The 27,784-nt window shown below is 44.6% G+C and overlaps 1 protein-coding gene across 10 annotated transcripts in view; it reads right to left on the bottom strand.

Annotated features, from left to right (window-relative positions):
• Window positions 1-1,395: 1,395 nt before the first annotated feature.
• The window catches only part of LOC147419222 (uncharacterized), a 38,785-nt gene continuing 12,396 nt past the window's right edge, over window positions 1,396-27,784 (bottom strand). For 3 of the 10 annotated variants that reach the window (XM_086506281.1, XM_086506278.1, XM_086506275.1), the window contains one exon: window positions 1,396-2,583. The gene's annotated coding sequence lies outside the window, so the exon portion shown is untranslated. Of the gene's footprint in view, window positions 2,584-2,605; window positions 2,843-14,661; window positions 15,278-27,784 lie in introns of those variants that run through there. The other 7 variants (XM_086506283.1, XM_086506279.1, XM_086506276.1 and 4 more) reach the window with 5 other exon arrangements.

Below are 27,784 nucleotides of genomic sequence, written 5' to 3'. Positions count from 1 at the left end.
GAGAAGCTACGACTATCTTCCATCTACACATTGATCAAAAATTTTCTTGTGAGCTATATTCCCAATTGTTGCATCATCTCCTACATAATAAGACATATTAGGACTCCACCATCCATGTAAACCTTGCTCACCCTTCTTCCTTGTATCCATGATTCAACCACATGTAAAACATCAGTGACTTTATGAAGTTGCACCATGTGTCATACATCTTCACCTTCACCTTTCTAACACTAGCCAATGTATTCCAGCACCTCCTCATACTTGAGCTTAAGTGTAAGAGTTGCCCATATGATATGTCATCCCTCTTATTTTTCAAGTCTCCCAAGACCTTATATGTTGGTTGACTCTTACCAAGCTCAGCGTCATACATGCCTAACTTTCTTCCCCTCACTCTTGCCTTTGATTGCTTACTGCTTTCACCTTCCTCCATATGTGTCCTACCATTATCTACGTCACTTTGCATGGAAAAGATGTTAGGCAACTCATTGTCCAATGACACCGAACATTTGTGTGAAGGTTCTCATGGAACAATGTATCAAGTGGACATGCTACAATCTGCATCAAAATCTCCTATAAGGTATCTAACGTGTGAGCCTATCTGCAAGACCTCTATGTCTCAAATAGTCATTTAAAACAATGCTTCAACCTCCATAGCACTCTAGAAGCAAGCCTTCATTTAACCCACCTAGACATACTACATCAATAGCGGCTATGTGCAAGGAGTGTGCAAGCCTAGCCAATAAGACACTCTAGGCAGCTAAATTCCCACTATCCAAAGACTAGTTAGAGAAAATATTGGGCTGAGAGTTGAAAAACAACCTCATACATGAGGTAAAGTAAAATTCGAAAAGCAAATGTCAATTTGGGCATCCTTAAAAGTTTACCAATATCTACCATTCCACAAACAAAAGTGGGTAAGTTGCTGATCCATTAGGCTTTTGTGTGAGAACCTCACCTCGAGAAACCATCGAGCTTTCTCAAGTCCAAGAGCAAGATTTAGTTGGTTTGACAACAAATAAGAAACCAACTCAATATCAATAATGGGATGGATGAATATCTTATCAACCGACGTTAAAAAGACAAACTTTTTGGACAATTTAATGAAACCCAATCTTGAGAGAGACCATCAGAAAGGGTTGTCCGGGCAACCCGAAACTCCTCACTGACAATCATAATACCTTTTCTTTAGTGAATATCCAAATAGTTAGTATGATCCTCTCACAGCTTCACATGAGTAATTGTGGCTCATTAGATTAAGCTTGCCCAAAAGGTCGAGAAAAGGTTATATTCACATGGATCACATTTTCTACCTTAATCACAACATTCCAAACAATTGTCTAGCTTAATCACTATATTCCAAACACTATCTAAAACTCGACTGAAGAATTCAAGGCATTAGTTCAACATAGTGACAACAAAATGTTGGTCACCAAACTTCTTATTTGAAGCATGCAAATAACAAAAAACTGCTAACTTTTCAAAATGAATCAAAGGCCTACTAAGATCAAGGTTGACAAATGAAACTACAAGGTGAAAATTCACCAATAACAACATAAGAGGATGGAAAATAGTGTGTGACCGCCTACTCGATGTCCCCCTTACAGAAATAGGAAAACGAATTGCCAATGGCCAACTTACAAGGATGAGAAATAGTCCATGTGGCCTACTACTCAATGTCCCTCTTTATAGAAAGGAGATCAAATGTCAATGTCAATTCTCTCTCAGAATGGCCAACATGTACAAAAGACGAATGCCTCTTACAAGAAATAGGAAAAGAAATTTTTTTGCCATCTTAAACGTGCCATATGGCACTGATCAACAAGCTTTATGCAATGGTCCACAATTGCTGCCAAGAGTTCAATGCTTGACTAATAGGTGGACAATGATTATTTAACTCCAAAGAATTAGGAGCTTCTAGAATTTCAACAAGCATCATTGCTTTTTTTGCAACTATCGAGTTATGGATTGCAAAAGAGTGTCCTCAAGAAATAACCCATCATTGCTGCCAAGCAACCATAAGAACAGAAAAGAAGCCATAGGAATGGAATGGGATAGATACTCATCAAAGCTTAGTACTCACTAAGCAAAGCATGCCAGGCAGAGGCAGCCTCACCAAGGGCAATAAGGGCAGAGCCAACAAATGCACCGATGCTCAAACGTATAAAACCCCACGAGGCATTAATTACATGCAATAGTGAGTGATGAATGATTAGTCCCTGACAGCTTTTATGAATACAGAGCATAAGTAATGCCTAGCCTTGCTGAGCCAGTACCAGCAGAAGGAAAACATGATTTTGCCCTCATGACCAGATTGTGGACACAATTGTAACCAACCTTTACAGCCATTTGTGTAATGGGTGCTTGGGTTCTGCAACCCCTCAAAATGCAAGCCTTCCCCAGTAATTACAAAGAGTATGATGCTCTGCTAAGGTATCGCAAAGGTCAATATAATGTTGTAGCAGCAGAAGCTCTCAATGGGAGACATCAGGCTAATCAAGCAAAGCCAATGCATCGTACAACCGTGCAACATTTCCAACCCTTGGTGCATTGGGCCTTGGCTTTCTTGCATTTAGCAAAGCTGCACTGAGAATAACACCAGTTTAACTTCATGTACAATGAGCCATTTTATGATACTGTCAGTTGATCTTAAGTAGAGAGGCGTTTATTACAAAATAGTCGAACGTTTTACGCAAGATCATGGCAATATAATTCCACAAAAGGTGAGCAACATTAGCATATTTTTGAAGTCAGACAAACCAATGCATGTCATAATAAGAGAATAGACAGCACTTTTTCAAGAGACTGTCGTAGAAAATCAAGTCTGTGATCCCATGAATAGCACCTGAAAAAAGTAGCCATGCATCATAACACTAAAACGTTTCACAAAGTAGAAGTCCCCCAAGCACTTAAATGGACAAACTAAGTGGCATACAATTGACAAACATTTGGCCATGTCAAATGATAGAAGCAGTGGGTAGTTATGAAATCTGTGATCTGCCACTGGTAATGCCCACGTTGAGCCAAAACCCTGGCAGAATGTAGGAGTATCATATTACCAGAACCAACTTAGTAAATGCACAGAATCTAGTGCTTGCTTTAGCCAAGTAAGCAAGAAGCATAATGTTAGGTGCAACGGATATAAACATGACACAGAGATTTGATATCGTGCTACCACATGTCACAGACATCCCTTGCTTCTTTGTGAATGTTCTTTGACCTTTAAGAAGAGAGAAATGGAGGTAGGGAGAGTGGAATAGATCACACTTGTAAGTTTATGCAAGTGGGTTCTAAAACTAAAAACCTAATCTAATGGACTCATCTACACACGCAGGTTCTAGAACCATAGGCTCACAAAATTGCCAATACTAATCCTCCTAGGACTCTAGACACTCCTATCTAGAGATATGTACAGAATTGGCTTTTGCAATGGATGAAGCATCCACATGGCACACAGAGCCATGTGCACATGACATCCTCTCCTGCTTAAGGTGAGGTACGGGTACCGAAACCCATGCAGGCCATAAGATGATCTCGAATAAATGGCCTTCTTGATGATGTCCTCCATGGCTACTTTTGAGAGAGGCTCCCCCAGCCGATGTGGAAATGTCCAAGAGAAAGGGATGGTGATGATACATCTACTCGCAACATTGGACTGCCTCCTAGATCAACGATTCCCTTGTTGGTTGAAGGTCAGCCTTGGCTGCCCCAACTTGGATGGTGTGAACCATACTGCAAACTCGATGGATGCTCGTAGAGCAAATGGTTAGATATGCAAACGCTCATGCCCACAAAGGTTACCGGCCAGCATATGCGGCCCCTACGCGGTAAGTGTCACAAAGCGATGATGTGGCATGACCTAAAGGACAAACTCCGGACAGAAAGAGGTCAAAACTCGTTGAAAGACGCAGAGAAGTTCTACCAACTTGCAAAGCCTAGCCGAGAGACTTGAAAATAAAGACCAAGGATTTTATGAGTTGTTCCAACATATGGGCTGCCGTTTGACAGGGCCTAAAGGACGCCATGTCGTGTTGTCCCTCTCAATTTTATTCAACTCGTTCAGTTTGCTCACATGTGTTATGGTAAATTCCCGACTTGAAGTGTCCAAGTATGTTACATCCGTATCAGAGTTTAGCCGATTCTTCTTCTACCAAGGATCCAATGCCTTTACTCACAACACACATGGATCTCAAGTGAGAACAATGAAGATTCCAACGGACATCGTCCATCTTCTGAAGATTCGGAACTGTACGGACCGTCTCCACCTACTGAGTGCGAAAGTATGGAGATGTAACGGCAACAACATGTCGACGCTTGTGCCTACCAGATGTTTCACTACTCCAAGGATCCTCAGTATGCAAAATTTTTCGCCAAGTACCCACTTGACGAGATGCATTTCAGATGGCGCTCTGCCATCGGATCACCTCTGAAGTCAGCAATGAAAAAGCCGACTACACCTAGGACTCTTGCTCAGAAGGTGTACTCAGAGGATGAGTTCGAGGAAGCAATAGAACGGCGAGTCAATAGACTCAAAAGACCGAGAAGTTGCCGGGAAAGCAGAGTTGAGCAGCAGACTATCCAAGCTACTTGGGTCAAAGATCTAGTTTTGAAAACGCCAAGGAGGCAAAGAAACGAGTGAGATTCGAGGATGTTTCCAGTTCGTCCTCATCTTCTTCTGATAGCTCTGACCGCTCTTTGATCTCCGAATCGAGTGACGAGGGAAGAAAGGGCAAGAAGAGGAGAAAGATCCAGAGACACAGCACAGGCAAGAAGAAGGCAAAGAAGAGTCGATCGCATAGAAGATCTCGGAAGTGTTTTGACGGTTCAGATGAGGGTTCCTCTTCCTCGGACAATTTTGAGTCTGATGAGCCGATGTTAACAAAGAGGAAGCACTTTCACACAGCCAACTAGTATAATTTTCTCAAAGACACGAAGAAGAAACCCAAAGATTATAAGGAGGGCAAGCAAGCAATAAAGTTTGATACTTTTTTTGGCTTTAAGGATACTCACAAGTGTCAAAGGTGGCAGCGGAGGATGCAATGAAGACAAGAACTCCCTCATGATCAGGTGGCCACCTCGAATTTGACCTAGAACACCTGCAATGCCAAACACATGAACAAGGCACACCTGTGGAGAAGAGAGATCACTGACGTAGAGGGAGACAGGACATTTGAGAGAGAGAGAGAGAGAGAGAGAGAGAGATCGAGATCTGGGAAAGGCTCTCGAGTCTCCATGCTGATAACAATCTGCTCATATAAGTGACCAAGGGTGGTCCGTCATAGAGCTGACATGCCAACTGCATAGACCCGAGGTGCACACGACTGCGACTGCTACTGACTACCAATTGCTCTTGCACACGAGACCACATGCTCGACCGTCACACTGGCCAGCACCCCAAGAAGCTCTGGGAACGAAGCAATCTGCGACAACTCCTGGCTGGAAGGCAGATTTGAATGGAGGGAGAGAGACGTGCCATAAGGCAACCATCAAAGCATGGCTTCCCACTAGGGGATCTGGGATCTCTCCTCTCCAAGCCCTCCTCGTACTGCCCTAAGGAAAACGCTAGGGATCGCAACCATCTGCAGACCACCACAAGGTGTACAAAGGGCTGCCGTTGATGAAGATCTGCAACACCTCCTAGGCTGCCCAAAAACGCTCATGAGTGTGGTACCAAAAACACTGGTATGGCTGCTCTCCCTACCTTCGGATGGCCTCCTCTGCATGCCCTCAGGGGCACCCAATAGAGGGCGCCCCCCCTCTAGGGCTGGTCTGTACACTGACTGGATATGGTCCCCCACTCTACATATATAGGGAAGACATCAGCCTGCCCGATCCAGCCCTATAACTCCACGACCTTGGAAAAGGAAGGAAAATAGGAGATGGGTACAAGATGCATGGGGAAAAAATAGGGGGAGCCTGGGATAAAATATCCTAGGCCTCGAGAAGCCAACTGGATATGGACAAACCCTAAAACCCAAGGCTAGACATGGCTAGACACAACCCGACATGAGAAACCTACCTCACATTGGCCGGACACAGCCACAAAGGAAGCTATGGTGAGCAATCTACAACTGTAGATAGAGGATTTCGTGGAACGAGGATATCTGCTACAGAACTCCGAGGTCAAATCAACCCAACCACTACCTCCGAAAGATGTCCGGGAAGTATAATGTTGTCCGCCGATGAAAGTAAATCCAACACTATTAAGAATCTCCTCAAGCAAACCCACTCAAAAGTCGCACAACCAACATCTACAGAAAGTACTATTGTTGCCCGCTCCTAGAGTAGGCATCAAAACTCAGGGTAAAGGCATAAACTGCCGGTATCCGAATCATTTCCCAATTCTGAAGTGCTCCACCCTCCAGGAAAGAGTCGGGAATTCGCACCTCTGGTCATACACCACTTGCGAGAATCTCCAAGATGCTAGGGGAAGTCCAAGGAAAGGGACAACCGAGGCTGCTAAGGATTTATATGTTTGATGATGCAGAACCAAAGACTACACCAACTAGTGTGACATGAAACGGTTTGGGGTTTCGAAGTTTCTAAAACGTTTCGTTTCGGAGCTCAAAGAAAGCGGAACACAGATTTCGTTTTACATATATGTACCTACAATTATACATTGAATATACATACAAATTCACCTATCAAGACATGTGAAATACCAAAATCTACATGTGAGACTTGAGTCACGAGTGAACAAGGTAAGTCGACAGCCAACAACAACAAGAACGTACAGGCAAAGACGAGGGGGCTAGGCTGACGCGTTAGGTTCACACACACACACACACACACACACACACACACACACACAAATTATTCGATGTGTGTGAGGGCTAAAACATCTATCGATTTTTTGAGGCCGCCTTTGTACATGGCTTAAAAATCCCCAAACAGGTGGTTTGAGGTTAACTAGTCAAAAGGGGGGGCCAAAAAAAAAATCAACGCGTTTTGGGGTTTCGGAGAGCTGAAATGCGTTTTTATGTCACTATGGCACCAACCATTATATACCATGATGAACTACAAATTGTATCTGAAGGAACTGCATCATGACTGAGAGTGAACCTGTAACTAATCTTCAACTTTCCCGGAAGACATCCTGAGGGAGTATCACCCCACTCTCAAAGTGAATCTGGAACAAACATCCAATAGAAAGGAACACACATTAATACTGAGACTGCAGCTAACACGGTAATATCAAGAGACCCTGCACCCAAGCTCTATAAGAAAAGAACAAGGTGCTATAGAAAGCCACCAAATGGACTGTCAATCCTGTCTATTGCACATGGAACCACAAGAACTGTATGAAAGTAGTGTGCACAAACGGACTCCCAAGCTGGAACACCTACGTTATCTTTTAACAGATGTGCCGCCCCAGCCAAACTCCCCACCTGACAATGTCTTCCGCCTGGATCGGCACGCGAGAGCGCCTCACGACCAGAAGCAGGGGCAGAGCCCCGCCTCCACCTCACAGAGTAAGTATAATAACGTTAAAAGTAGTGGTATTTCACTTGCGCCAAAGGCTCCCACTTGTTCTACACCTCTCAAGTCATTTCACAAAGTCGGGACTAGAGTCAAGCTCAACAGGGTCTTCTTTCCCCGCTGATTTTTCCAAAGCCCGTTCCCTTGGCTGTGGTTTCGCTAGATAGTAGATAGGAACAGTGGGAATCTCGTTAATCCATTCATGCACGTCACTAATTAGATGACGAGGCATTTGGCTACCTTAAGAGAGTCATAGTTACTCCCGCCGTTTACCCGCGCTTGGTTGAATTTCTTCACTTTGCCATTCAAAGCACTAGGCAGAAATCACATTGCGTCAACATCCGTGAGGACCATCGTAATGCTTTGTTTTAATTAAACGATCAGATTCCCCTTGTCCGTACCAGTTTTGAGGCAGTTGTTCACCGCCTAGGGAGGGCTCCCCGCGAGGGGCGACATTCTACAGTCGTTGGCTAGTGGGCACGCGGAGGCCCGCCCTCGCCACTAGAGCAGCTCAGGCAGACCCCGGACAGCCTCCGATGTCGGACCGCAGATCCCTAGACCCAGCCCTCAGAGCCAATCCTTTTCCCGAAGTTACGGATCCGTTTTTCCGACTTCCCTTACCTACATTGTTCTATCGACCAAAGGCTGTTCACCTTGGAAACCTCATGCGGTTATGAGTACCATCGGGCGTGATCGGCATTTGCTCCTCCAGATTTTCACGGGCCGTCGGGGCGCACCGGACACCGCAAGACGTGCGGTGCTTTACCAACCGCTGGACCCTATCTCCGGGTGATCCGATTTCAGGGTGGGCGGGCTATTAAAAAGAAAAGAGAACTCTTATTGGGGAACTCGAGTCTCAAAGAGAATCACACCATCGGTAAACTCGGACTGCTAAGAATAGGAAGACACGAAAGGTCGTCACCGGAGGATCATGTTTGACAGAGAAGCTGTCGGGTCCAACAAGAGCTAGCTACTCAAGCAAACTCCCTAAGATCAAACCAAATATCCGCCACTTCTCTGCATCTGCAAGGATCAAAACTGTAGGTACAATCCAATACAATATGCCAAACTGCATGCAAACTCGGAAGAGCACATATACTCCCATTGTTGTAGCTTGCTTCCTTAAAATCTTCATCATAAAACTGTCCTTTGTAGTTGTGTTGAACTAAACATACTGACACCTAAACTGTGGAATCGATATCCAATCCACAACATGACTCTAATACTCAATAGAAGAGTAAAGAAACCGGCTCGAAGAACAAGCACGTGACAACTGTGACTGCTACTGACACTGCCAACTGCTCCCACACACGAGACCACATGCTCAACCATCACACTGGCCAGCACCCCAAGAAGCTTTGGCAACAAAGCAATCTACAACTCCTCTTGGCTGAAAGGCAGATTTGAATGGAGGGAGAGAGACGGGCCCCAGGGGATATGGGATCTCTCCTCTCCAAGCCCTCCACCTACTGCCCTGAGGAAAACACTAGGATCGCAACCATTTGTTGACCACCACAAGGTATGCAAAGCATAGTTACCCGGAACGCGGAACGGGAACAGCAACGGGATCCCCGCGGAACGGGGGAACGGCTAGGGATCCGGAGGGGGAACGGGAACGGCGCGGAACGGGAGGTATAAAAAACACCCAAATAGTGCATTTTTTTAGCTCCTTGTGTTTAAATACAAGGAGTATTAGAGTGCTTTGACTCTAATACTCACAAAAAACTCGTTTTGAAGACCATTCAACCTTGCTATGACTAGATGATGAGAGAGAGAGAGAGAGAGAGAGGGAGAGAGATTTGAGAGAGTGGGAGGGAGAGGAAGAGAGCTTGAAGGCTTGAAGCCTTGAGCCTTGAGAGAGTGAGTCTTGAGAGGGAGAGATCTTGAGAGTGTGAGAGGGGGAGAGCTTGAGCCTTGAGGATTAGCTTGTGGAGAGAAAGGGGGAGGGGGGTGCATTTTATGAGTCCTTGAGGCCTTGCACACTTCAAAAAGAAGCCCAAACATTTACTTCAATTTTTTCAATTTTTGCGAAATTTGTTTGTAGCCGTTGGCCATTCCAGGGGCATTCCAGAACGTTCCAAAACGGCCGTTCCGGTTTGCACTCGCCACCTGGAACGTCAGACGTTCCGGGACGTTTCAAAACGTTCGGGGAGGAAACTGCCCCCCAGAATGCCGGAACGCCGGAACGGGGGCTAGGGGGCGTTCCCCGGTAACTTTGATGCAAAGGGCTATAGTTGATGAAGATTTGCAAAACCTCCTAGGCTGCCCAAAAACGCTCATGAGTGTGGTACAAAAAACGCTGGTATGGCTGCTCTCCCTACCGTCGGATGGCCTCCTATGCATGCCCTCAGGGGCATCCAAGAGAGGGCGCCCCCCCTTGGGATTGGTCTGTACATTGAGTGATGGTCCCCCCCTCTGCATATATAGGGAAGACAACAGCCTCCCCGACCCAGCCCTAAAGCTCCACGACCTTGGAAAGGGAGGAAAATAGGAGATGGGTACCAGATGCATGGGGAAAAAATAGGGGGAGCTTGGGAAAAAATACCCCAGGCCTCCAGAAGCCAACCGAACATGGAACCAAACCTAAATCATAAGGCTCAACATGGCTAGACACAACTTGGCAAGAGAAACCTACCTTACACTAGCCGGGCACAGCCACAAAACAGCCCTCACTCCCTAGCACCTGTCCCTGGGAGGAATTGGGACCGATTGCATGAACCAAGAGAGATACCTGAACTCTAACAATAAGGCCCTCGCTTTTATTCAACAATTCGATATTGCGTACACCTGAGGACGCTTTTTAGAGCATCCCAAAGTCCGAAAGGCAGCATCCTACCTCAAGGGGAACGCACAGGCTTGGTAGTTTACCCTGCTTCTACGGAGGGAGGCACCAACAAAGTGGCTTCAGTTCAAACGAGTATTTACTTCCTCATGGTCACTCAAGAATATGAACGAGATGTGATTACAGCTTGGAATTATCTAAGGATGTGAATGGAAAAAAAGTGAGTTTTTCTTACAAGAGATCCACTTTTAGGGACACATCGTCTCTGCGAAGGGTGTCGGAGATTGGCGAGATTCGAAGAATGTTCATGAGGTTCAAAGCTTTTTGGGTTTGTGCTCTTACTATCGGCGGTTCATTTGAAAGTTTGTAGAGATTGCTTCTCCTTTGCATACTTTGACACAAAAAGGGGTTTCTTTCACATGGGGACCATATGAGATTGCAGCGTTCAAGACTCTCAAGGAGAAGTTGACGATTGGCCTAGTGTTGGTTTTGCCAGACTTGCAAAGGCCATTTGAGGTATATTGTGATGCCTGTGGCCGCAATCTGGGAGCGGTCTTGATGTAGGAAGGCCATGTTGTAGCCTATGAGAGCCGAATGTTTTCTAGACCACAACGGATTGCACAGATTTATGAGAAGGAGCTGTTGGCAGCCATCCATGCTCTTACTCAGCGGCGACACTTTCTACTCAGAGCCAATTTCATAATGGTCCTCAGTTTACGCTATTTCTTGTCTTAGAAACAGCTTTCGGAAAAGCGAATGCGGTGGACAAACATTTTGTCACAATTTCACTTTCAGATTGTGCATGTTCAAGGACGATTGCATACCTTATATACCGAACACGTACCGTATTTTACGCATGGTTCCACCTTGACCAAGAGTGAGGGGGACGGAGGAAGGGTTGTCTCTCCTGAACCACTTGCGACAAAAGAGCTACCCAAGGATCAACGCGTAGCAAGATTGTGCTCAAAGCCCGCACCAAGCAGGGGCCGCGGGGGGGGGGGGGGGGGGGGGGGGGGCGACGGGGACAAGGGGCGGCGGAGGTGGGCTGGAGGAGGATTGGGGGGGATGGGAGGCGTGGGCGGATCCTCCTGCATAGAAGAAGTGGAGGGGGAGGGGTCTAAGTCGAACTTTTTCTCAAAGGTCCAAAGCGGCTTCCCGTAGGAACCCACTCCTGTAGAGGAACAATAGGACAACCCCCAATGTGAGGAGCCTGGCCCGGGCGGCGACGGCTCCGAACGTGGTGCCATCCCTCCTCAATCTGGCCATTTGCGAAGCTGGATATTTAAGAGCCTCCAAAGCCCCAGTTGGAAGGACCTCGGAACTGGTGAAGGGCGAGTCCTAGGGGCCTGTGACGGTGGAGCTGGCCGGCGTGGTGAGGCCCTTGCAAGGTGGCCCATCTGTTTGCAAATGAAGCACTTGTTCGGGAGGCTCAAATACTCCACACTTTGTCTAGTGTGTGTCCCGAACAAGAAACCGCACAATGGGTCAGCCTTGGCCACAATCGACGCTCAAGTGTGCGCAGTCTCCAAAACTGCCCCATCATGAAGCCGATCCTGGAAAGTAGGGGAAGATACTCCCGCCTCAGTCTGGAAAGCAAATTGAGATAGGCTCTTCCTCTAACACATCTATAGTCGAGTCAAAGCCATGGTGCCACTGTCTAAAGTAAGCTCAAGCCACCCGAATGCCAAACAGGCTCGTCGAGATCACTTTGGCTGCCATCTTTGGAGAATTGAACTCTATCTGGTAGTAGCCTCTCCCAAGAAATTGCACATCAAAGATCTTGCCCACATGGCTGAGGAGTCGTGTAACAGACTTGGACACCCCAAGTCGAAAATTTGGCACGACACACGAGAGAATCACTTGAAATACTTCACAAAACTTAATCACAGTTTAATATACACACATACACACATATATTCTGACCTAATGCTTCTTTTAGCCCTAGGCTTCATTATGGCCGAGTTTGCCCTTGATCTCCAAAGTCATCATAGAAACTCAATTCGATGAACTTTGTATTAATGTATGCTCATATATGTGTTCGTGTGGTGTGTGTTGTGTTTGGGAGCATATGTTAGTACCTAGTTCTACACCCACTGATGGGCACTCACAAAGTTAGTGGAGATGTCGTATGTATATGTATATGTATATGAATATGTATTTGTGTATGTGTATATGTGTATGTATATATGTATATGTCTATGTGTAGATGTATACGTGTGTGTATATGTATATGCATATGTGTGTTGTTGTTTTCAAACTTATACACAAAAGAACATAACAGTTCAAAAGACAGCTGGCTTTAGACAAAGGACAAGGATTAGCATAAACACCACTCAGTCTTTGATTCGTTTTTGCACATCAAAGTGAGAATGAGGTATCATTCTAGTGATTTGTACGTAAGATAGTCAAGAACAACTTATACTAAAGTGAAAAAGGCCAAATTTGACGCTGACGGATAGTAGCAAAGCCAAAAAGATCCTAAGTAAAGATAAGAGTCCTCACTTACAGCCATACAAGCAAGTTAACAGATTCATTAGCTTTGAATACGTTTTACAGGTGTCAAAGAACCCTATCAGTTGTTATCAATGTCCTACTTAAAACCTTTTTAACTTAAACCTACCAGTCAAGTAATAATGAAGCTATCACTATGTAACGGAATGCCATTATTCCTTTAAATGAAAAACCCGTCTCTTTTTCTTCCTTTTATTTCTTTTTATATTGTGGTTAGAAGGTCATCACTACTTCAGATCTAAATGAGATCATAGGTTATAAATAAGGTTAGTAATTACCCCATTTTTGAAGAATTTATTCATATTTATTTAATTAAACTAAGTTCTCATCAAAAGGCCACTACCCCTTTTGATCTAAGTGTTTAACCCAAACTTATGTCCCAGGGAAGTTTATGATATGAAGTTTCTTTCGGCCAAACCACCATTATTTTTTCTATGAAATCTTAAGAGATGTGACGAAGTCATAATCTCTTAACCTACTAGTGCTAGCAAGGTGACAAGTGTTCAATAACCACCAACGTTGACATTATAGCTGTGGGAGATTCTCAATTAGCAGATTCGAATGTCTAAAAGACTCATTGTTTATCACAACTCAAAGTAGTACTAGAACTTCTTTAAAGAAACCAAAAGCTCTCCGACTGTCTTTTCAAAAGTATGGTATAAGTGAGCAACAATTTCATTAGTGTCATCATAATAGACAAAGTCTAGCTGTCAACGAGATATGATCAAAACCTCTTAACGATCTCTTTTTTTTAATAAGTCCGAGCATTTGTAAGCCTACTAAATATCATGAAAGTGCCTAGTACTCACAAAAAGCAGTAGTATCTAACTACAAACTTTAATGCCCATAAGAAATAGAGCTAAATATTTATAGAAGATCTAATTTAGAAGTTAAATCATTCAGCATTACAAGCTAGGTAGATAAGTAGCCCTTATTTTATATGCTGGGAATAAAAAAATACCACTAGTCTAGTAAAAAAGTATGCTCTTCCGGAGAACTGAGTTTGAGATGAGACTCCCAGTTTTAAATCCCAAAACCAGGTTTTGCTATACAATTCTAGTACAGGCCTAGTATTTCGAAAGGTAATAGTACCGAAAAAAACTTTTAAGCAGGCCCAACTTTAACAAGTAAATCACCCACGTAAGGATTTTTTTCTTTGTCATATTCAGCTTACCACTATTACAGTCTCAGAAGTTTTACAACAGATAGTCCAGTTAAGCTAGGAATTTGGACAAGTAAACGTACACAGAGTAAAACAACTGAAACCTTATTGCCAAGAGATCAAGGGGAGGAGCACATATTGCTCAATCATTCCCCATAAATTCACCAACCATAAGAGCATTTTTTATTTTTTTTTAAACTTTGAATTATCACAGTGGACTAGAGATCGACAGCTCAAAACAAGTTAGCAAAAGACTTTATTATTGCCAGATTGTATTCAGCAACAGTATTCAAATATTAGATAATTCCAGCGACAATACTAGAAAACCAGAAACTCAACGTATATATCAAAAAAGTTTCCTTGCTGCAGTCAGTTCCAGAAATAAAAAACGAGCTGATATTAATCAATAGCAGCACCAACCTGCAATGGATGGATTTGTTCCACCATTTTGTGGAGCTTTAGGAAGGAAAACCCAGCACATCACTAGTGAAGCATGCACAACCCTCTCTCAACTAACTTTCCAAAACACACACAAAACGCATACGAAGGCTAAGTGAGGGGAAGAGCTTCCCTCACCTCAATTTATAGTAGCACATGGAGGTCATGCCAGCGAATTTGTGAGTAGAGTATCCCCCATACGTCGCTTACATGATCAGTTCAGGAACCAAGATAGTCAAATGTAACAGACTTGGACACTCCAAAGTCGAGAATCTACCGCAACACCACAAAAATACACTTCAAAACAGTTCACAATTCACAATTGATTCGACACTGGCCCGGCGGATTTCTGTGCCTAGAGATATTGGCCCCAAAGACTGGCGCCCCTTTCGGTATTTCTTTTTGTATTAATCTGCAACTCAAAGTACAAGCGAGTAGTCGGGACTCACTCTCAGACTCTGCGTCCAGATGCTCTGAGAAGTGAAAGCCCAACAACTCTTATAAAGAGGTTACAAGGGATGCCAAAAACAGAGCCCCAAAAGCTGGTAAATCAAAAGCTATCTCAAAAATAAAGCATAGCCATTCTTCTCACAAGCCCTCTTAGGAAAATAAAGCAAAAGCTCTCTTTCTCTTGCCACAAAAATCTGGGTTCAAGCTCCCGTAAATTGCACCACAAAAAGCGGACGTCCGTACAGCTTGCCACGTGTCAACAATTCCGCGTTTTCCAGGGGCTGCCATACAGCCATGCCACGTCAACATTTCAGCGTCCGGATCCGTACAGGGCAACCACATTATCATTCCTGCCTGCAACCGGGAGTCCTTGCCAGGGTGTGTGTGTGTGTATACTAGGCAGCCACGTCACTGAGTTGTGACATCCCTCCTCCTGCAAAACAGACAGAAGCCATAAACTGTCATAGCAGACACTGACTGTTAGTACCGACGCACTAGGAACACACATCTAGCACATGTACCAATCGACAGTCACATCACACATCATCACAGGACATCACAGGACATCACATGACAAATCACATTCAACATTCATTTGGATCTCAGACCATGATTTATCGGCAATGCAATTAGCAATCGCATCAAGATCCACTCAGGACCTCATAGATGCCCGATTGACTAACCCCTATTGCAACCATGTCTGTCAAGATTATTCAGACCAAAATGCTGCAGTCATTTTGTCTATCAGTTCCTGCACTTAAACAAGTCAAGAACAAATCAATATCATATTATCCGGAATTCCATTTTACAAAGTCATACAGCAGAATATTGTCAGCTCTCAGTATCCCTGAAGCTCAAAGAGACATCAGTGACTCTAGTATTCAAAAATCGAGGCATCTGATGACAAAGGAGCGGAGTAACTCCCCTCTTGTGCATACCCAGTGCACCGTGCACCAAATATCCGGCAAAGCTGAATAGACTATGCTAAACCAAAAGCTTCAAGGTAAAGTTTCACAATCTGAGGAGTATCTGCTAGGTTCTCCTCCTCCATTCGCTTCGCATCCAATGCGGAGTAGGTCTTGAATTTAACCAAGAACCGTCATTTCGCTTTACCTTCTTTCTTTTTGTGCCAATTTCTGTTCTTGAACGAGTATCTGCTCGTTTTCGTCCATTTCGGGTTGCTCATCGTTAGGCACATCGCCTTCAAAAGGCTTCAAGAGACTCACATGAAAAACATTGTGAATCCTCCAAGTATTCTGGCAGCTTCAGTCCAAAGGAGACATCATTATCTTTTCGGAAAATCTGGAAAGATCCACACTATCTCATGCTAAGCTTTCAAAGAAGCCGCTCCTTTCCCTTTTTCTTTCTCGGGCGTGCCTTCCCAAAATATAAGAGCACCCAATAGTTCTCCTACAATTTCAAATCACGACAAAGTCAATCTGCTGCCTTTTTCTGAGATTTCTCGAAAGTCTTCCGGACCAAGTCCCTTGTGAACTGGTCGGCTTCAAAGAAAAATCTTATCTTTCGTGCTAAGGGAGGGTGGAACCTTCGTAGCAAATTCAATTATCTCAAATGGCACCTTCCCCATCAAAGAGTTAATCGTGTTTCTGTAGGCATATTCCACCAAAGGTAAAAACCTTTCCCATGTCGTCTTCTAATGCAATGAAGAAGACTTCAACAAATCCAGTACCACTGAATTAGCAATCTCTGATTTCCTGTCAGTCTGCAGGTGGAACGATGACGAGAACTGCAACCGCGTGCCTATGTTCTCCCAAATAGCCGTCCAAAACAAACTCGTGAACCTGGGGTCCCTGTCGAAGACAATCGTGGCATGCCATGTAATTTGAAGATCTGGGCAATAAACAATCCTGCCCACGCTGTGTTCTCGGGAGATCAAAAATGAAATCCATTACAATACTTACCTAGGGGCGGGTGGGTATGGGTAAAGGCTATAACAATCCCTGTGTTGTATGCTTGTCAAACTTGACCTTCTAGCATACCAAGCAACTACGCACAAACTCGTCCACAACCTTCTTGAGTCTCGGCCAAAAGAAGTATCTCTCTATCCCTTTCAAGGTGGTGGCAATGCCGCGGTGACCGCAAAAGGTGGACAGTGACATTCGGTTAGAACCTTTTCTCTCAAGGGTTGTGTGACGCACAACATGGTTTTCTTCATCAAGTAGCCATCCTGAATGGAATAGTCCGCTACTACCTTCCCATTCTGTATTCAATTGAATACATCTGCAAAAATCTGTATCTATCGCGTACTGATCGACCATCGAAGCTTCTATGACGTATCGCGAAAATAGCCAGAACCAACGACTCTCGGGACAAAGTATCAGCCACCAATTTCGTATGTCCCTACACATGGACAATCCGGAAGTAAAACTGTGACAAGCTATTTGCCCACCGCATCTGCTTTTCCAATAGCTGCTTCTGTGACAAGAAGTAGCACTCCAACCATTTGTCAAAACCGTAAAATCGGCTCCGAGTAGGTAATGTCACCACTGAGTAAGAGCATGGATAGCCGCCAAAAGCTCTTTCTCACATATCTGTACTGGCAATTTCGGCCTTGAAAACAATCCGCTCTTATAGGCAATGACATTGGCCTTCTTGCATTAAGACCGTATCCAGACTACGACCACAAGTATCAAAATATACTTCAAAACGACTTCGACATAGTCAAAAACTGGTCCTGTAGTCAAATTATGTTTCAATTCCTAAATGGCAGTCACTTCTATGGATCCCCACAAGTAAAGGACTCCAAAAGTTCGTTAACCTGCTTGAGAATTTCCTCTTGCTGCATTAGACTAACTCGATAAGGGGGCTGATTTGGAGGAGAACTTCCTGGGATCAAATCAATTGTATGATCCTCAGGTCACGAAGGTGGGAGTTCATTTGGAAGTTCATCTGCAAAACAATCTTTCTATTAACTTAAGTCTTTTTTGCTCTAAAGAGGAAGAAAGTTGTGAAACAGACACATCTCTCTCTCTCTCTTGCAAAAATCAAGTACGCTGAAACACACTTTTTCATTTCTTTCTTGATGGCAATGTGATTGGCGATAGGAATACGCCAATCACCTGCATCTGCAAGTACAAGATACTCCTTTCCTTTATGAGCAAAAGATAAGGTTTTCTGAACATAGTCAGGAATGGGATGCATCTTGTAGTGCCAAGGCATTCCCAAGATAACATCGCATCCTTCAAGTGAAGCTAGTAAGAAAGACTCTTGATCCTTGTAGTCGTCGACCTTTAGATTCAACTTCCCTATGATTGGAGTAGAGTTTGAGTTCTGCCCTTTGAAAGCAGATTGCGCTTGAATAGAGACTCCAAAACGATTGGGCTACAAGTTCAGGTCGTCAGCTAGCTTGGTAGAGATGAAGTTGTCTGTACTACCAGGGTCAAACAAAATAAGAGCCTGCTAGTTGTTGATACTACCCCATGCTTTGAGAAGAGCTCTTTCTTTTCCATCCTTGGTTGTATTTCCCTGTACATCTGGGACTGCATTGGAAGAGGGTGGTTGTGGAGGTTTGGTTGGACAGTCACCCTTCATATGACCAACTTGTCCGCACTTGAAGCATCTTCCTTCACTAATGTAGGTTCGCAACTCAGCAGGAGAGAGATATCTCCCTTTCTCGAGCTGATTTGGCTTTGCTTCTGCTTCGGAGGCGGTTCTTTTCTTCTTTTGAGAAGAAGTAGAAGAGGTAGGCTGCTCATGGAGAGCCTTCTACTTGGCATGGTAAGTGCTTTGCTCCATCTTCCTGGGAGTACCCTTGTCATGTATTCCATCAGCTATGCGGGCTGATTCCATAAGTATCTGCAAGTTACCTCGAGGGTAAAGCTTCATAGCCTTTTGCAAGGCTTCATGCAAACCTGCTTCAAACTTGCGCATCTTCTCCGAATCGTCAATCTTCTTGAAAGGAGTGACTTTCAAGAGAACGTCCCAAAACCTATCCATATAGCGTGGAACAGTTTCGTTCTCTGACTGTGAAAGTCAATCCCATTCTTTCTTTACCTCTTCCTCATAGTCTAGAGGAAGGAACTGTGCGTAGAACTCCTTCTTGAAGGCAATCCAATCTAGGGGTTTGCGATCTTCCAGGATAAGGGTTAATCACCAATTGCTGGCGGTGCCTTTCAGGTACAAACTGACATGGCGAAGCTTGGATCTTTCCTTGAAATTCCCTTCTGCAAATGCAACTTCAAATCGGCGGATGAAAGCCAAAGCTTTGTCATTATCACGCCGTCCATTGTAGGTGTCGAATTTCACATCTTTATCTCCCGACTTGAATGTTTTCTGCCTATGGTGTTTCTTCTTATGGTGCTCCTTCTTTCTATGCTTAGACTCCTTGTGGACAGGAGTCCTTTCCCTTGAATGCACTTCTTGCTGCGACGGATCGTCGAGAAACATGTCTTCCGAAGCAACTATGTCATCCAGATCCTTCATGAAAGAGAACTGAGGGGAATCAGGGGGATCCTGCTCTTGAACTTTTGGATTAAACCGCACATGACGTTCTGGAGGTTTCTTCTGCCTCTCGTGCATGCGGGAGGTTCCAATCAAAGGATCTTTCCTTGGTTGTGGCGCCTTTGGATTCTACGGGATTTCTCCCGACCCCATCGGCATTTTCTCCTTCCCTTTTTCAAGAGTATGGAGAATCTTTTGGACTTCTGGATGGGAGAGAGCTTTCTGCAACTCTTCCACTTGCTGTTGAAGGAGAGAGAACTGTATCTCGCGTCCTCCCATTTCTGCAATCTGTCAAGAGTCGTCAATCCCTTCAGGAAGAGAGAGAGGACCTTGCTCTGATACCACTGTCACAAAAATACGGAAGCGTAAACTGGCGTTTAATTGCACTTCAAATACTCAAGAGAATTAGAGGGAGAGAGAAAACTTGATACTCCATTGGGGACCAGAAGATGGGCTGGTCCCCCCCCATAAAGAGAATATCTTTATTACTAAGGGAGAATCTTCACAAGCACAGGAACGGGGCATACGCCCATCCTCTATTCTTTCTTCTGTTCTGTTCTGACTACTGACTGAGAAAGTGTTTCCACTTTCTTTCTGCTTAGGGGATTTCCCCTCTTCTGCGAGATTGGTTGGAAGCTCTCGAAAAGAGAGTCTATCTTCCAAAACAGCTCATCGGAAGCTCTCACAAAGGAGAGTCCATCTTCCGTTATGTGTTGCCTTCATGCTCATTCATTCATGCCTCGAACACAAAAGAGAAACAAGCAAAATGCACACGCACATGCTTGCTGTAATTTTCTGCACATAACCTGAAATTCTTACCTGTGCACACCCCTACGCCGAAACATAGGTCTTCTTCGCAATGGAATCGCGCCAAACTTGATGTAGACTTAGGATAAGCTTCTCGCGATGAAACTTCACCAGAAGATGTCTATGACTGTGAGATCCCTTGTTCTTGACAATGGGAGCACAAGGCTACCGCATATGTCGCAAGGGGCTGCTCTCAAGCTTCAATGGAGGGCTCCACCGCGTAGAGCACGCTCACATTAGGGGGGGTAGGTGCACTGCCAGCCCTGAAAATGGGGGAGGGGGGGCTCCTAAATAGCCATCAGGGAGAGGGGGCGCTAGGAAGAGAGAGAGGGTGAGAGTGAGAGTGAGAGAGTTAGTTTGCATTGGTAAGTGTGCCACTTGGCACACTTACTTTAAAAACTTAAAAACCATTCAACTTTTGACTTTAAAAACTTCTAGCTCATTAATTAAAAATGTGCAACTAACTAACAAATGCTACCAATGATTCTTTTATGAAAACACCAAAGGTCTGCCGACGCAATGCCGCACTGGCACTGCACCGCCTTTACCTATTCACACTTGTCCGGCCGCCTGCCCGGGCACGGAACGTTAAATTTAATTTAACGAAACTTACCCTAAGGCTTTATTAGCTTTATAGCCTTAGGGTCACTGTTCTAAGGACCCCATCTCATTCATGTGCTTGTACTGACGCGCGTATTTTTCCTGAGCCTAAAATATGAGGCTACTGCTTACCCCTTTCTGAAGACCCGATTTCCCAATCACTAGGGCTTCAAGGTAATTTCTGCTAAGGTCCCTCTGAGGTGTTGTGGCCCGCATTTAGGCTCACTTGAGGCCTTAGAACTGCTAGGTCTATTCTGGTGTACACACAACTAATTAGATGATTCTGTTCTCGTAAATAAATTAATTATTTACAAAGTCTGACTTAGTTACACGTAGTCCCCAAACTTCACAGATCTCACCTTCCCGCATCAGATCCTCGCCACAAGGTCAGATCAGCCAATGTTTGTAGATTCGGTCCGGAAAACGCATATTTCAGCATCTGCGTTTTCAGCGCGTCGTCGTCGCATTGTCGCCATTGCCGTCGTCACCATCAGAGAGTCAAAATTCAGCAGATACAAGATTTGCAGATTTCAGCCATTAGCGTTTTCAGATTTCAGCCCGTCTCATCGTCGTCGACATCGTCGGCAAGTCCAAGCATTGTAGAGATTTGTGCAATCAATAGTAGACCGCTCTTGCCATAGAGAGTAGGGCCTTCGGAGGAGGGTTTGACAACATTCTGGTGTCGTATTCTTCTCTCTATCTCTCAGTCTCAGTACCTTCATTCACAGTGTTTATCCACTTTGTTTGTGATCACTTGCACTCTCACACTAAAGGAACGGAAGGCTCTCTCTTCCGTAAGTAAAAGGAACCTTAAGCACAATTCGGAGCACTCATCTTGAGCACAGTTCAACATTCACTTCCGCTGCACCTTACAATTAAAGAGGCAGATCTTGTAATGAAATATGATTCTCGCTTGGATTTCACTTTTCAAAAGAACTTGAGAGACAAATGGTTGGGGCCGTACAAAGTGAAGCATGTTTTTCCAGATGGCACATATGAGTTGGGAAAACTTTTGGTGAACGTTTGAGCTACAGGATAAATGATTATAGATTGAAGAAATATTTTGCAAGGGATGTGGTTTTCCTAATGCAAATAGTCTCTTGGTTGAGTATGAATGCTCGACCTAGAGGGTGGGCAATGATAATAAACAACTTTTGGAGTGTACAAAGTAGTGTGTATATGCATGGCCATATGTACAAATAAATATAAATACATGCATTTGGAAGCTTCACTATGTGGCTTTAAGTTTCAAACATGATGCAACAAGTACACATTGCAAATAGTCGAGCTTGTGCAGCAGCAATCGGGTACATACTTGGACAAGGTGTCGAAGACTAGATGTGGTTCCAAGGGGCTTCTTTTAGACCTAGGGAGTGTCTTTGAGCTTTCCAAAATGTAAATAATGCAAGAGTGGGAAGTGTAGGCACTCTCAACCCACCTCGGAAGTTTGACACGTACGGTGATTGTCTATAAATGGCACCCGATATGCAACGATGCGAAAACCGCCTTGAGAGTTGTTAAAAATAGAATGTGGGTATGTGGCAATCAAGTTTAGGTATTAAAGATCAAGCGTGAAAAAATTGGTGGATTTCAGAGTCCGTTATGGTATTTTTCCTGAGAAAAATGTCAATCGAGGATCATCAAAACTGACCAAAACTATGCCCAAAAAAGTCAAAACATGGTCAAAAATAGTGTGAAAAGGCTGAAATTTGCCACATCACTCACAGTGCCGTGAGTGTTCAAGCTGAGGGAGAGTTTGTGAAGCTCATTATCAGCACTTTCACCTCTCTGTGTATGAGAGGAAGCATGGTTTTTACAAGTGATCCTATGCAGTCCTGACTTGTTTGCGTCCTGTTTTCGAGTGTGTGGAGTGAATGTATCTTCTTCTCTTCAATTTTACACTTGGGAGAGTCTATGGAAGTTCTGAGGTTCCATGGATGTGTGTGCGCGAGGAATTGCGGGAAGAAGGTGCGGCTTTCTACAAGACTGTGTGGCCCTCTATCGGTGTCATTAGGGTTGAGGCTACTTCAAATAGTCCAACAGAGTGGAGTTTGGTGAAGCTTTTGCAATGGTTTGAGAGAAGCCTTTTGAGACTGGAGTTTTGGAGTTTTTGATGGTTTTTCTTGTATCTTTTGGTCACCATCAAGTGTGATTTCAATCTTTGATCAACTCGACTCACCTTGAAGTGTCTGCGGACAGGCAAGGGCTTGTAGGTCGAGGCGTTTGGAGTTTGAATCGAGCTTGGGGGGAGGATATTGAGCTTTTGAGTGGTTGTGTGAGAGAAGAAAGAACTAAGTGAATTCCTTGTGTTGTGTTAAGGTGTCAGGGTGTGTGAGTGTGCACACGGTGTCTTTTTCTCTATCATCGTTGCTCTATCTTGAACTGTAGCCACTTCGTTGGTGTCTCTCTCCGTATGAGCAGGGTAGACCACCAAGTTTGTGTGTTCCCCTTGAGGTAAGATGCCGCCCTCTAGACCTTGGAATGCTTTGAGTAGCGCCCTCCAGAATAGGCTATGTCAAACTGTTGGATAAAAGCGAGGACCTTGTGGGCATCCTTAAAGCCACAAAAAGTATCAAACTTTATTGCTTGTCCACCCTCCTTGAAATCCTTGGGCTTCTTTCCCTTATTGTCACAAAGTGATGACGTGGCTACCGAGAGCAGAAACTGTCAGATTACATCATCCTTGTAAACAATCACATCATCTTCATGCAACTCATCATGCTTGTGAGAAATCACATCTTGATCATCATGCAAATCATCATGCTTGTCTTTATCATTCAAATCATCATGATTATCATTGGCATCCAATTCATCATGCAATCATTGTGCTTATCATTGTCAATCAAAACATCATGCAAGTCATTGTCAATCAAATCATCATCATGCTTCACACAATCATGCAAATCCTGTGTGTCATGCTTTGGAGAAGAAGAGACAGAGACAGTCTCTTTTCCGTGATTCTGTGCAAAGTACGCCTGCACTTGAGAAAAAAGTCGCAAGAACTCTTTGTTTTGTAGGTCGCTCTGTGCTTGTAGTGCTTTTCTTTCTGCTTCTCTTTCTGCTTTGTCTTTTGCGTACCTGCGATCCATTTTTGCTTTTCTTTCTGCGTGTCTGCGTTCCATTTCTGCTTTTCTTTCTTTGCATTCACGATCAAATTCTGTCATTCTTTCTGCATTTCTTGCTTCGCGTTCTAACTTCCTTTCCATAAACATCTGGTTCAAAGCCTCCATAGGAGTTAGTGCAATCTTTGTCGTAGATGGAAAAGGGTGAGGGTCGAAAAAACCTCCTGGTGGGGAAAATTCTTCTTCGCCTCTCTCATGCTCATCACCTCCAAGCGTAGTATCCATTCCGCTTCGAGTGATGACCATTCTGCATTCGTGGGTTCTTGTGGGTTCTTGTGGGTTCTTAAGTTCACGAGGAACTTGGGTTCTTGCGGATCTTGGTTTCTTAAGTTCACGAGGAACTGGGGGTCTTGAGGTTCTTGAGTCTTGAGGGTCTTGGGTTCTTGAGGTTCTTGAGGTTTTCTTTCGCTTGCAAATCGCGTTGGAGAAGGAACTTCTCTTCACCCGAGTTCTACCCTTTTCTGGAGGCGCACCCCTTGGCGGCCTTGCGCTCACACCAAGGTTGCTTTTTCCCACCTCACGTCGATTGGCCGGCCGCTAAGTGCACGGTCCGCTCTCAATGAGTGAAAAGAGACACAAGGGGAGGCTGGACAAGCCCTTCTTTCTTGGGATTCCTGTCACTCTTCAACAAAACACGATTAGGAATCGCCACACCCAAGTAAACTTGGGTTCGTGCGACCTCAACAAGCAAAAAAATTCTTGTGGTTCTTTCCTTGAGTAATGCAGAACACTTCCAAAGCTCTGATACCAATGTTAAATGCAGCGGAATGAATGTTGTATTTTCTCAAGATTAGTGATCTTTATTGCTCAAGGTTCCTTTTAGTTCTCAGGGAAAGAGAGAGCTTTCCATCTTGTAGAGTGCTGTGGTCATGAACAAAGTGAGTGGATATTGTGCGTGCAAGTGAATGAGACTGAGAGAAGGAGAGAGAAGAGATACGACACCCAAGAGGTTTGTAAAACCCTCCTCCGAAGGCCCCACTCTCGTTGGCGAGAGTGGTCTATTCTTTGATTGCACAAAGGTGTACAATGCGTATGCAATGGACTATGCAACTTGGTCTATGCCAATGACGATGACGATGACGACGACGATGGCTGAAATCTGAGATCTTCTAATCGCTGAATTTCGGGACTGTTTCGGTGGCTGAAAATGACTGTTTTGGCTGCGTTTTCTTGGCTGAAAAATGAGGTTTCTTAGGGCTGAAAACTGATGGTCTTTACGGGCTGAAGCTGCTACACTTTAGGTAAATGATGCCGGTCTTAATTTGCTGCTGAAATCCAAAAACGCCAGGGGCTGAAATTGGTCCTTCTGTCGCCGGGGTTCTGCAACTTCAAAAACGCTAGGCTGATCTGCTGTGTCGTGATGACGCCGGGGCTGATCTGCTGTGCACAAATCGCCAAGGCTGATCTGATGCAAAAACGCTAGGTCTTCTGTGGAGAAAACGCCAGAGTAGTCGCGGGGGTTGGTCTTGTTGAGAAGTTGCCTGTTGAGCAAGGTGCTCCTGCTGCCTCTTCTGCCAGAAAGTGCTAACTTGGGTTTACTTATATATTAACTTAGCAAAATTGCCCTACCTACTTTTGTAGGAAAGTCACTTAAAAATAATAAGTGAAAATTCCAATGAATAGGAAAATAGGCTAAATGCACTGGAAAATTCCCTTAACTCATGCTAATGGATTCTGATGGGAATTCCGATGATCATGATGTGTGCAACCGAAGAATATGCATCTATGCTAAGTGACTGGGCATGCACGGTCTACGAATAGACTCACAAAAGTGCTAGATCACTGCTAATCTAGACTTGACTGGACTGACTGAACACTGCTGTGGTGTAGCTTGTCCACGGACACATAGGGTTGGGATGTGTCACGTGACACTGTTACAGTGGTATCAAAGCACGGCCGATTTCTCTTCTACGGGAAATCCGATCCCCAATTTTTTCCGCGGCACTTATGGCTTCACGCAAGGATCAGTCGACTCCCTCTGCATCTGGAGATGCGGGCTGGGATCACAACGAAGATTTCGGCAGAGAGTATGGCCCGCCTTGGCCTACTCAGGCAGAGAGACAAGAGATGTAGCGTCGTCAATTGATAGGCGATGCAACAAAGATGATGCTCAATTTTGCGAAGGACCCAAAATTTGCAAAATATATGAGCGAGACTTCTTTTCAGGAAGTGCATGAGCAGTGGTGGCAGAAAACCACACCACCACCCCCGAAACCCGCTCTCAAGAAACCTTCTCACAAGCAATATTCAGAGAAGGAATTAGAAGAGGTGGTTGATGCACGGATTGCTCAACTTTTTGACGCGCAGAAGAAAGCCAAAAAGCACGGCAAAAAGCAGAAGAAAGGCACTGACTTCCCGGGTTATTTGGGTCGTCAATCAACATTTGATAAGGCAAAGAAACAGAAGAAGCGTGTTCGATTTGAAGGAGTACCCATTTATTCTTCTTCTTCTGACAGTTCTTCTAGCTCTTCTGATTCGAGCGAAGAAGACAGAAAAGGTAAAAAGCGAAGCAAGAAACAACGCTTCGGAAAGGGCAAGAGAAAGGCAAAGAAGTCTAAATCTCGCCCAGTGAGTGACAATTCTACAAAGGACTCGTCTACATACAGTTCAGACTCTGATGACGGCAACTTTCATGCAAACAAGAAGAATTTTTATAAAGCCAACGAGTATGACTTTCTGGAAGATAAAAGCAAGAAAGTCCGAGAGTTTAAGGAAGGTGGACAGTCAATTAAATATGACACTTTTTATGGATATAAAGATGCTTCGAAGGCTTTGTCTTTTATACAGCAGTTTGACATGGCTTTCGTGGGAGGATGCAACTCAGAGCACTCCAAGATTCGGAGAGCTGCCTCTTATTTTAAGGGGAATGCTTGAACTTGGTGGTCCACGCTTCTTTTGAACAAGACTACGCCAGTTAAATGGCTGAAATTTAAGAAGCTTTTCATTTCTTCTTGGTTGACGCAAGAGTATGAACGCAATATACGAGCTGCTTGGAACCATCTTCGGATGACCAAGAGAGATACAGTGGATGCTTACTGTGAGAGATTCTGAAACTCTTTTCTACCCGCCTCTTCATTCAAGAAGATCTCGTTCAGAGAGCAGATCGAGTGGTTCACCTTGGGTCTACCTACAGAGATCCGAGATCACTGCTTAGAACAGAAGTCAGCTTCTATTCAGGAGTTGATGAGTCATGCGAAGAGGGGCTTTGCCATTCACTCTGGCAGTCTGACCTACCCCACCGATGAGGTCATGACACAACGAGCCGAACAGACTTCTGGGAATTAAAGTAGAAAGAGAAAGAGCAACCCAGAGAAGAAGGATGCACGACCCAAGCTTACTCCTCAGGAGAGAGCTCGCTTCATCAGGGAGGGGAAGTGCTTTGGATGCGGGGAACATGGACATATCTCCGCGAAGTGCCCTAAAAAGGCACAGAAAGAACAAAATGATAAGGACGACGACAGGCCTAAGAGTTCGAGAGCAGCTGAGGAACGTGGAAGAAAAGGAAAGATGAAAACAGGACTGGTCCCCGATTGTGTGGGTACCAATCCCAACACCATGGACGAGAGTACAGAACTTTGTCGAGCTTGGGACAAAGTGAAAGATCAAGAGGCCCTGATCTTCTTTGATGGAGGAGCCAAGGCCAACTTCATTTCACCAGAATTGGCAGTGCGGCTCGAGATCACTCCCGATCGGATAGGACCACTTGCGGAGGCAGTTCTAGCGGCACCCGGCAGGGACGTAGCCATTACACCTGTCATTGGCAAACTTCGGTTGCATTGTCGGGGGTATTTGGGCATGAGGACTTTTACATAATGCCTTTGGAAGGTTGTGATGTTCTCTTAGGGATTCCCTGGTAGCACAAGAACAACGCCGTGGTCGATTATCGGGCGAGGAAAGCGACATTGACTACAGAAAAGGGCAAAACTGTTGGGGTATAAAGCACAATGTGGTCGCCCAGGTAAGTGGGCGGGCTGC

Source organism: Adiantum capillus-veneris, chromosome 29, assembly GCF_014529385.1.
Source record: "Adiantum capillus-veneris isolate H3 chromosome 29, ASM1452938v2, whole genome shotgun sequence".
NCBI lineage: Eukaryota > Viridiplantae > Streptophyta > Polypodiopsida > Polypodiales > Pteridaceae > Adiantum > Adiantum capillus-veneris.
Note: the sequence above shows the minus strand (reverse complement) of the source record. Positions and strands in the feature narration are given on the sequence as shown.